The following is a 12,496-nucleotide window of genomic DNA, read 5'->3' as shown; positions in this document are numbered from 1 at the left end:
CAAAGTTTTGGGACTGGAGAAAGGGAAGGTTAACCCTTTATAGGTGTAGATTGGAGGGATATTTGGATATAAACTCTGTTCCAAGAATAACTTGTGCATTTTATGTGAAATTCTATTTAGATAGAATACAAAACCAACACCAAGACCTTTATGCCTCCTCAGTGAGGTCTACTCCTTCCTTAGTCTACAAAGTTACTCTTACAGGTCTACATCAGTGCCTCATGAACTGGGACGGGAGAATTGTTCTAGCCATGAGGGAACTGTGAACTTCTCTTTTAGACCTATGAAGGTTCTTAAATTCCAGCACAGTTCCACTTCAGGGGACCATGTCCTTTTGTGAATCCCATCTGAACTTTCTAAGACTTGCGCATCTTCTGAGAGCACGGTCTGCAAAGGAGACCATAGAGGTCCGTGGATCATGAGCGGACTGAGCATGCTTTTCTAATCTAGGAAGTCTTGATGCTGCTGAGGATTCCAAGTTTAGGTGGATGTCAGGGGAGATTTTTTTGACCAAAACTACCTATTCATGAGTGAGGACAGTTTTTTTTTTCAAAAAGGATGGGTAGATTGAAGGGAACTGATAATTTCTGCATTCAGAGCAAGCATGATCTAGGTGAGCTGAGACATTTAATGAGTGAGGTTTGGATGGCTTGGTGGTACATATAAGATGTTTGTATGCGTATGTGTGTGGGTGGCACTAGGACAAGTGGGTTGTAAGGTGAGAACTAGGTTTCATTGGTGAATGGAAAAGAAATAATAAACAGAATGGCTAATTTGAAAGTTTCTGAACAGCTTTCTCTAGAGACGTGAAAGTTTAATACGTTCTGAGTAGTTTGGACAGATAACACAAATATGGTATTAGCTATATAAAGTAGTAAAAATTGAAGTATATGCTAACTTCTTTTTGTAACTTATCAATTACCACTTAGTGGAATTATAGCGGAGATTATCTTGCCCTTGACCTTGATACTCAATGATTCAAGATTAGAGCATCACGCTGAGGACTAGAAATGCAGGCTCCTTCGGAGGATGCTATAACCCTTCAGGGAGGGACAGCTTCAGGCTCGAACCACAAACCCTCCTCATGGCCATCTAAGCAGGTCAGTCCTCAATGACATGAAGCTTTATGTGTCAGGAGAAAACAAGTGTACATGTCCACCTGTGCTTATTCATGCAGAAATATAAAACTATCTTTAAATAGTTAAGCTCCCACAATCCCTGCATTGTCTGGTAGAGTTCAGGGCCATGTAAGAGCTTCTTTGATTTTTTTTTTAAATACATGGTTACAGGAAGACTTTTCTGGGGACCACAGGGCATGAGCATGTTTCATATATGTGTGATGGCAGGGAAATCACAGAACATACAGACTCATATGAACCACTATGCTTGCTGTATCTATGTGGAAATTTCTTCTCCTCTCCACCAGGGATCTTTCTAGGGCTGAGTGTGCCAATTGCTTGTCCTCCTGGCACTACCTTCTCCAGTGGAAGACAGAAGGCAGCTCCATACTGCCATACTTCTCTAGTGTCTCTGAAGGGAAAATGAGAACTGTCGAGGAATAGACTGTGAAAAAATTACTTTTACTAGTTAAGACCCCTTTAATAGGGAGGAATACTTTCTACTCCCAGGGCAACCAGAGGCAATTAGGAGCAGCCTGAATTCTTTAAAGACAGCAACAGTGACCTGCTTGGGGGAAAGTCCTGATTAAGCTCCTCAAAACTCCTTATTTATTCATACAAGATACATACCTGTCTGTCCGTCTTTGTTATGAATGGGCCAAGTTCCATAACTGATAGATGACAAGGGTAGGAGGTCTCTCATGTAGATTTCATACCCTCTTGAACAGTCTAGGCTGTTTAATGCCTTGGGGCAGTTAGGTCCTTGACCATCCTCAGAATAAGGCCAACCCACGGAAAATGTGTCAGCAGGTACAAGGGCTCTCGGCTTGTACCCATCGTAGTTTCATGTTAGAGTTTCATATTATGACAGAAGTCATATAAGGTTTATAAGAGGTTTATAAGATTAGTTGTGTAAGAGAAACACTGCTTGATAAACTACCAGTTTATCCATAGAAAATTATTGGCCTAATGAAAAAACTTTCTAAAGTTTTTACAAAATTGTGTAAAATTGTACTAACTAGAACAGTTTTACACAGTTTTGTAACGTAATTTTAGTGTCTAATTTTTATATAATGCAGTATTTTTGTAGAATTATGGCAGAGCTACTAATAAAGATTATAAAACAGAGGGAAGAAAGGAAGAGAGAAAGAGCTGGAAAAGAGAGCGAGACAGCAAGCAAGCAAGCACGTGTGTTCCTGCACTGGTCCATAGTAGACAAGAGTTTCATAAATAGGAAAAATCTCTTCTTCTAAGTTCAGATTGAGCTTGTGATCAGCACATCAGCCATGCTGCTCTCCAGAAAGAGCACAAACTCTGACTAGTCTTTTCATTTCCCCTTCTTGCTTATTAGTAACAACAAAATCATGAATATTAGAAAGCCAGTTAATGAAGGATGTTGTTCCTGGGGGCAAAGGCAATGCCTCTGTTAACCTTGCAGTTGAGGTGGTCAGGCTGCTGTAAATGCAGAGTGTTTGGATGGTGTGGCCGGGACATGCTAACAGTCTGCATTGCTGGGACTTGGCTGCGTGTTTCTCAGACACCCACTCATGTGACCTTTAGCAACCACTTAAGCGACCTGTGTCCTAGACCATCAACACTTGCCTTCAATCTTATGCTAATGTGCCCGGTAAACTGCATGTACAGTAATGCACTGGTTTATTCATTACATGATATATAATTTGGTATAAAGAAATGTTTAAACGAGTTGTCATTGTCTTGAAGTTATCAAACATTGCAAGATGTACAGTGTAAGAAACTCAACACTATCAAATGCATCTGCGACCTTTCAGACTAACTGATCTGAACAGACTCACACCTGTAGCTGTACATCATCCCTTAGTGCAGACATATTGAGCAAGAAGCAAACGCAGTGTCTTTTCAAAAGTGTGTTGTCTGATACTGCATAACTCAATAGCAGGATTTGTCATGTTCTTTCCTTTTAATTCTGAAAAAGTCAAGCACTTACAAATTCAATAAACACTGATTATAAGTTAGATTAATAACAACTGTAATCTCACCAATTGTATTTTTAATAAACCTGTGTTAAACCATGTTCTATTGTGTGGATACAAAACTACATTTTTCACTATGCACTTGGCATCACAATTTTCATGTTTATTTGTTCTGTGTGATAATTAAGGCAGTCATACTGTTGTGGGCAAGTTTTCTTCACAGTCCACAAGACTTGACACAATGGAGAGCTCAGGTGCCCACCAGCTGGGAGTTCAAGCCAGAGACCTGAATAAGGCTTCTGTGTTCACTAACCAGTGCACCACAAAATGTGCTTTTTCAGAGTGACATCTCAGAAACCCACTGATTGTGGACTCATCTCTCTTCAGAACTGAAAGTCACATGGTGAATCTAAGTAAATTCAGAAGTAGGTAGAAGCCACGGTTGAGCAAACACAGCAGGGCTGAGTCGTCAATATTTTGGAGAGTCTTACCCCCAGAGATTTCCTGCTCCAAACTCCAGGCTGGGGAAGACTGGGACATCAAGTATATGCCAGGTCTTTTGATGGGGATGACCAAGAGACCACACCTTGGGGAATGCTGTGGACCCTGCATTACATGAGCCACTGGATTACAACTTTGGCTTTACATTACTCAGCTCCACTTAATTCTTGTTTTAAACATCGAAGAACTTCACTGAATATAAGCAAACGTTATTCAGCCTCAGTGCATGAGAAGAGACAGTACTTTGGAAGATAATTTAATGGTAATCTAAGTTAAATTAGTAATAAAATATTGCAGTTCCCTTCAATGCCTATCTTGTTTCTTTCTTGATCTTATTTTGCCTCTTGTCTGGCATCACAGCTATAATAAAGAGAACTTCCTTTTCAGATGACCAGTTCTTTAATACTTATGTCCTTTTAAATTTTCATATTCCAGAAGCACTCCCACTCAATTTGACATTATGGAGACCTGCATTTGGCTTTTTTTCCTTCTTCTTAGTACAAAGGCATATTAATGCAAAGATATTGCGGATACTTTACTTATATACAAATAAACCCCTTAGGATAATTTAATTTATTAGCATTGCATTAGTGGTAAGCAAATCATGGCCCAAAATCGACAGCTGCCAGATAAGCTGGTGCTGGCAGTAAGGCAGATAGAGCTCTGCTATGGTGAGTCTAGATAGAAGTGACTGCAAAAGCAGAGAATTCAAACTCCTGAGTGTGCAATACAGTTGCTGAAGTTTTCAGAGAGAACCTCTCTAACTGCAACGTTAAATATTACAATCCCCTTTCAGAAACCTACCTTGCTATGTTCACAATATTTTTCCTCCAATTTGACATCAAAGTTGTTTATTAATCACACTATAATTCTGCCTCCTGGCATGAAGTCTCCTGCAGCTGTGCAGTGAATGTAGGTATGTCTAAACAGTGCACTGCAGGCAGCTGGAGGCTTGACCAGCTCATACTCCAGGTCAGCATGGGGTTGGTCTCCTGATGGATGGAGATGGTTGAGCACACTGCCAAGTGTGACCAGTGAGCCCTCCCTGGGATGAACAACTCTGAGCTCCTGAGATGGGAAAGCAGTCTTTGATTGGCACCAGCTATGGCACAATGAGCCCACATCTGATTGGAAGAGAGGAAGAAGTGGTTCATATGTTGACTAGGAAATGGTGAATATGCTGAAGAACTGAAGGTGGATAGAGAGGCTTAAATTCGTGCCAAGCAAATTGCTCCACAAATCCCGGTCTGAAATACATGAACTTTACACAAACCATCATAGTGAAATTCATTATACCTGGGTGGATTTCCTAGCAGAAATCCCTACCTGACTTACAAGTACTACTTAGGCCAGCAATAGCTTCCCTACTCAGGATCTGTCTTCCCTCGAGGACTGGACAAAGGTAGTTTGGATTTGGGTGAAGAATCCTCAAGCAGATGACTCTGTCCTTCATGGAGTGTAAGTACATCCCCTGGTTATTTAACTGAGAGTCAGGTCTAGTCTGCACCGCCAACCAGACCAGCAGCGGTGGGAAATATTTAGGGTAGAAATGTGGTAAATTCTGCATTGGAGTGGAATTTGCCTTACTGCTGTGCAGCAGCAGTGTCTGGGACAGCATTAAATTCAGTGTTTGAACAACTCTTGGCACAACAAGGGCCAAACATTGAAATCAAAGAAGTTACAGCTGTGTTTTTAAAGGTAGGGGTAGTGAAATCAATGAAAGATGTCTAAAACATCTCTTAATTGGGCTCTTCCATCTTAATGAAATATGTGGGATTACTTTGTCTTTTGTAGGGCACTTTCAGAGCAATTATATTATTTTTATTCTAACAGGTAAAGAGATTTCAAGGTGGAGGTGTGTACTAGGGGCAATGTGAAAGATACAGACCAAAAAGGAACAAATATCTCTAAAACTTGATGGTTGTTTCATCTTCAGGAAAGAGGAATTGAAGGCTGGCTGCTGACAGGAGGCTGAGCTCAGGGAGGTAGTGTGTGAGTGTCTCAGGAGCCAAAATATTCTCTGACACCTCTGGCAAAAACTGACCATAATTATTACAATCTCCTGCATAGCACAGATCATGGAACTTCAAATAAATGATCTTTTGTCTTTTGAAGACAGATCTACTTTTAATTTAAAGAGAATGAATGAAAATGCATTGTGTCCTTTGATAGTCTGTTCCAGCAGTTATTCTCACTGTCAAAAATTCATGTGTTTGTTCCTTATTTGGATGGATGCTAATTTCAAACAGGTGTTTGCTTTTGATTGTGCAATTAAAACACTGTGGAGAATTCTACAAGACACTTATTTATTATAAAGCTTCACAATTGTATAATTATGATGAAACTGTTTTTCAGCTCTCCCTTTAGCTGGCTTGTAATGATTTTTGAAATAATTAGGAAGTAAAGTTGTAAGACATTTTTATTTCTATTAAAAAAATAGATTTTCTTTTTAATTGGGAAAAATAATTTAAGCTGGTAATCTATTACCAGCTCAACTGTTATAAGGCTACGTATTTTGCCAATCCCAATGGGACTGCCCTAAGTGTGAGCTAAAGCATTCTGAGCCAGCCCCAAATATAAAGCTACTCTCAGAGTGTTACTTCTCAAAGAATAAAATGGGGAAAAAGTGAAGATATTACAATTAAGACCCATATACTGTTGCTGCACTAAGCATAGAGTCACAGTATGCACCTCTCCATGCCTAATGATACCCTTTTGCCATGTCCACGATCTTACAGTACTTTGGTCATGTAAGAGTGTGCTTTTCCAGCTCTTGTCAGAGCAGCTGTTGCCTGAGGGCACACACCTTACACAGACCTGGCATCACATGCAGTTGCATCCAGCTTCAGGAAAGGCATCAGTGGATAAGGTCACTGTTTAAGAGCCAGAAGTAGATGTGAAGATCAGCCATGTGTGGCTGTGATGGTGGTAGTGCTGGTGGTTCAGACTAGGGCCTGATCACAGCCTGGAGTAGTGTGGGTCCACATGATGGGAAATACATCTGGCGGCAGTGGTACAACATGAGACTACACCACTCTGGCATCAGACTCTGTCTTCCACAGGTGTCACTAGGGAGATGAGGAAGTTTGGTGTGCTGTTTGATGTCTTTATTATTATGACTTCTCTCATCAAAGCCCAGCATTATGTCCTCAAGTGTATATCCTGGCGTATCTCACTGGAAAGGTCTGTGTGTATTCCATTTGGTTTCCACATGCATTATTAGCAATGAGAGCTTGAATTATCTCAGATCACATCAGAACTCTGAATGTAGAAGAATCTTCCTCTTGGGATTAAAATCAGTTCTGGAAATATAGGACATACAGGAGATACAGTTTGGGCTAAATGTAGTTAGTACTGCTCCCTTCTTTCCTTACAGTTGCACAAGAGGTAGAAGAGAAACAACCAGAAGAGTGGGAAGTAAAAATCTACTTGGTCAGAAGGATTTCTTTAGTTTCTTAAGTTTCCAAGGCAGCTTAGATGTGATGCAGCACCAGCTCTTCCAGCAAGCTGCCAAGTCAAGATGTGACTTTAACCTGGCCAGTGGGAAGAAATGACAGGGGAGTTCACAAGTGAAATGTTAGGAAAGAGGCATAGCATTTGGCACATTGTGAAAGTGCCTTGTGATTTTGGGTGCTCAGCTGAAATAGAATATGGGTCAGATGTCTTTGATGGGCACAGGAGCTGTTTTTGGAAATATTAGCTGTGATATCTCACATGTCCTGTAATCACATCATAGTCAACAGGGCACTGTGGGTCATGATGTAGCACATAATTTGCACCTGCAGTGTTTGCACAGAAGGATCCACTGTTGTTCTCACATCTGTGTAAATCAACATCCTTTCTAAGATTTCAGATGAGCACTTGTATAAATTATGACAAATAAGTTTATGTATTGAATAGTCATTGTAAAATTCTTGAATTATTAAAGTTTGCACTGACATGAAAGCAGAAATTGAAGCTTGCATCACTGTTTTCAAAGCATTTTGATCTTTTAAATTCCATTTGCTACTAACTCCATAGTAAGTCAAGCTAAATGAGAATGACATTTACAGATAGTTTGTTAAAATGTTATTTTTTCATTTATTATTTTTATTTCACAAATTATTGTCACATTCTACTGTGCTCAGAAAACTTATTTTATAAAAATATTATCTTGTTATGGTGAGATGTTTTTGTGAGTCACATTACAGTGAAAAAAATAACACTGTGTATTTCAGCCAGCAGCACTGATGGAGCTATAGAACAGAACTGTGTCCCAGGCACTGCATGAATCTTTAACAAGACTATCAGTACTCCACTTAGATGCTATAGTTATGGTTACATCAGGAATAACAACTAAACCCAGCTAAAGGTGACTTCCAAATCATTACTGCTAATGCTTAAGTACTAGATTTGGTAGAAAGCACTAAATTTCAATTTAAAATTGAATATTAAATGTCCAGCACAGCCAATCTGATTTGTTAGTGAAAAAAAATGTGCTTTTGACTTTGTGAAGCAAGCTCATAATTTTCATGTGTGACTTTATAAAAATTCTCAATTTAAAATAGCATATGTGCTCCTAAAGCTGCAAATTGTAAAAGTGAGAATGAAAGAGGAAATTAAGAATTGATGGTATGCTAAATGACACAAGTTTCTTAGGTTTCATATATTCCTTTCACAGTCTCACTACCATTAGCTCCAATCCTTTTTAGTCCACCACACCAGAGAAGTGAGCTAAACAAAGTAAGTGAATTTTCCATCATTCACTTCTTTATGTTATAGTGAGGATCAATAAATGCCCATTCAAAGGGACTGAGTTTAAGCCGCTCATTAATCCTGCCTCCCAGAGATTCTAAAATATTATTTTCTTTTCTTTGTCATCACCTTTAAGCATGCAAAATGCAGTTTATGGGAAGTGGTAATTATACAGAAAAGAACTTGATGAAAGATTAGGCGAATATTTATATGCAGAAAATTGAACAAGTCCTCTTATAATCTGTGGTTCAGCCACTTGTAGTACTATTTTCCTTGGAATTTTTTTGCTTAGGATCTGATTTCTCTCTGTACTCATTTTTTTTCCCAAGGATTTGTGTTGCTTCACAGACATAAAAAGTACATCCTTGAATATAAGTAGCATATAACAACATTTTTGAAATAATAAACTTGGAATATAAACAAAGAAATGTCCAATATATCAGACCAAATTCAATAAAGCTGCTCAGAGCAGCTCAGAATTACTTTGTTTTTGCATCCCCATATTTTTTCCATCTATAGTTTCTTCTTTTAGCTGTCTTTTCAGTAAAGATGGAGTTAAACTCTAAGATCCTCTAAACACTGAACCATAGAGCAACTGTGGCAACTCTTTCATCACCTGTAACCTTGTGAAGCATATTGCAAATAATTTATGTTTTCCCATCCGGATTTTCAGCGCTGAGACTTGCAGCAATAGGTGTTCCAGCTGTTTGAACAGTACTGTACAAGCTGGTATCAGGAAGGTCTGCTTCTCTTTGATTTGGTGTTTATTTTGGCAAAACTCCTAGAGTTTTGATACTCTAAAACAACTTTAAACCTGCTCGGTAGTGAGCCATTCAAGATATGTACAAACAGATACATAGTTGTGCTGGAATACTACTCTGGCTTGGAAACAGGGTAACTACATGGGCCTGAGCTAATAACCTACCTTGATTATGAGTTGATTTTACAAACTTGATTTGGTTTGCAACCCATCTACTCAGATGTGACTTAAATTGTCACTCAGATCAGGCTCTACCTGGAGTGCCAGAAAAATAAGTTGCTAACTGAATCCAACTGACTGCACAAAAGGATGAAGAGTATGAAGAGAGGATGGAAACATGCAGCTGAGACTGTGAGGAGAAGCCAACCTGCCTTTCCAGCAGCACTTTGTTCTAAAATCAACTGTCAGTGTGCAGCCCTATAATCATGAACATTATAAACTAAACATTTAAAAATAAATGCGTAAAAGATCTTAAAGAAAAAGTATTTTAATTTCCTCGACATGGATATTTTTAAAACCTTCAGGATTCCTAGAGAAAGAATTTACGGGAGCAGCCATATTTTATATTTTATTTCTGTGGAAAGTTGTTGAATTGGTAGGAAAGTCTAGTCACATACCCTGCATGAGTGATAGAGAAGTATGTATAGAGTTTCTTGTCTAGATAATTCATTGCAGTACCAATCCTATTCTGTAATGTTAATGGGATACTATACAAGATTATCACTGTATAGGAAACCACTCTTAAATCCATTCATCTCCTTTCTATCACAACCACAAGAAGAGAAAGACAATGGCAGTATGGATTTTATGCCTATTCAGTTACATTTTGTACACAAAGAGAATACAAATATATTGTTAGTCTTCCTCTTTATTAATTGCCTCACTAGCTATTGACTCAAGCTCAGGTGGTATATTTTTCAAAAGCATTAATAACCTCTTTGTGTTCCAGGTCAGTCTTCCTCAGTCTTTTCAGAATGATAATTCCTTATTTCAAGTCAATATTACAACCGCCCTTCCAACATTTATTGTAGAGTAAGAGTAAAAGATGTTCATGTATGGTAATAGCAATGAACAGGTTTAATCCAGCGTGTTTTGAAAGAGTGGCTCTATCCATGTCTAAAAATCAACCTTGAGTGCCATGCCTAGGGCCTCTGTACCCTGACTACCTCCATCTGGGATGTGACCTATCTGTGGCCTAGGGGGTACCCATATTCCCTACCCATACAGGAGACCAAGACAGATGGTATGCATCCAACATTTGTTCCAGTTGAGACCAAAAAAAAAAAAGATCTGCACCCAGGCTGGAGAGCTAGGAAGCACTACACAGTCAGCGTTTTTGTTTTAGCCAGAAAACACTGGGGATTGAAATAGCTAGGAAAAGTCACTTGTGGTGGTTGGGAGGAGCAGATCTCACAGATCTCGGGTACCTTGATGGTTTTGACATCCTGGGAGTTATTATCTGAGTTCTTTTCTTTGATATGGGCTCTACTTATTATTTCAGCTCTTTGCCGACCCACTAATTTTGCAGTCTCAAAGTATTACAGCATGATGCCACAGCACTGCTGTTCCAGACAAGTGGTGGCTGCAGGCTGAGGAGCTGTCTCGTCCGATTCTGCATTTCTGCCCCTATCACCCAGCCCAGAATTTACTTTGGAAACTACACATACATTCAGATTCCATCACAAATGCAGTGCCTTATTTCTTTGCCCCTCAGGCTTCACCTGGCCTTTTGATTTTGTGGAACTTCATAAATTCTCTTCCTCCAGTCTGACACCAATTCACTGCAGTCACCTTGGCCAACCAGAATCTGTTTCTGCACTTGAAACCTTCTCTCATTGAAGCCATCACAGGGCAGTTTAGCCACCTGCCAGTCTTTCAAAAGCACAGTAGCACTAATTCCATACAAAAGCATATCAGAGAAGTAATGGCTTTCCATATCTAAAATAACAGACAACCAGTGCTTGAGGTTGTATTAAAACTCAGATAAAATAGCTGAAGAGACTATAGGAACTCTGTTGTCTGTCCAAGAAGACAGATAGGTCTAGCTGGGTTTACTGTTTTTGTTCATGCTTCTGGACCTTCTCTGGCCCCCATAGAGCAAGGAAGGAGCTCTGTGCTGTCCTTGTGTGTTTGACAAAAGCTGACTGGCTGGGCAAACTGCCGGTCCTGAGATGGTTCATGTGTCCTAATAGTACTCGGCCCAAACTAAAAGTGTCCTTGCAGGGTAAGTAGAAAGTACATTGGAGAATGGAAAAGTTAGTGGAGCAACATGGAATCAGTTCAGATCCTACATGGCCAGAGTAAATGAATGTGATAGGAGTCTTCTTGATTCCAGGGGGACCAGCTGAGTCTTGCTGTGACATTTCTGAGTGTTTTCTGCTCTGAAAGTACCTTCCAAGTTTGCATGGAGCCATCTGGGTTTTTTTATTCCATCTCCAAGCCATACGGGGAGCAACCGAAACCTCCCTGAACCCACATGCCAGGGCTGGAAAGGGATGCTCTCTCACACCTACTGGACCTAAACTGTCACCTCCATCTGGGGCATGGACAATCCATAGTCAAAATCATATCATCATGGATACAAATGTCTCAAAACAATTTAAAAACTCACTAATTGTTTTAGTTGTCTCTTATCTTTTATACCCTGATAGATCCAAAAGACTTCAAGTATGACTGCATGACCTGTTTGCCTCAGTCTCATGTTTTGTAGTTTTAGGTGGAGTGTTTGTGAGACAGAATACAATTTAATGTCTCTTTAAACCTTCACATGGGTAAATATAGGTGCTTCCTTCAAGAAGGTGAGTTTCTGTGATCTTTCCAAAAGCTTGTTATCATCCATCTTTGGCTGCATGGGATTTACCTTTATTTACCTCCTGCTGCCTTTAGCAACTGCAGTAAGTGCTCCTTGTTGCAGCCACTCAGACATCAATGTTAGAGTTTGCAAACCTCTAAAGGTATGTTTGTAATACTGTGCTCATGGTGTGTTTAAGTAGTCTTGGATCCTGAAACACAGGTTTCACCCATATTCAGGAACATTTCACCCAGGCATCCATGCACTTAAAACATAGTCTTTAAATTGGAAATCCTACTCATAGGGTGTGGCTATGAAGGTAATTCCAGTTTTATCAAGTCAGATGTTTAGTTTAGCAATGTATTGTTCTCTTTAAGGAAAACTTACTATGATACTGTGTAGAACAAATTCAGATATGGTCAAAAGGTATATAAGTGTTCCCAAGATAAAGAGAAATATAGTTTCACGTGCAATATTTGTACTCACACCTATTTTCTGCCTTTGAAATGGCAGTGGGTCAAAAGACAGATAAAATTGTTTGATGTGAATAACGCACGGTTGCCTTATGATTGTTATTTTCTGTGTGGAAACACTGCCTGAATTCATGACAAAATGTGACATTATTTTGGTGGTTTTGCAT

This window comes from Manacus vitellinus, unplaced genomic scaffold (assembly GCF_001715985.3).
Source record: "Manacus vitellinus isolate BGI_N305 unplaced genomic scaffold, ASM171598v3 scaffold_5_pilon, whole genome shotgun sequence".
Lineage (NCBI taxonomy): Eukaryota > Metazoa > Chordata > Aves > Passeriformes > Pipridae > Manacus > Manacus vitellinus.
Note: the sequence above shows the minus strand (reverse complement) of the source record.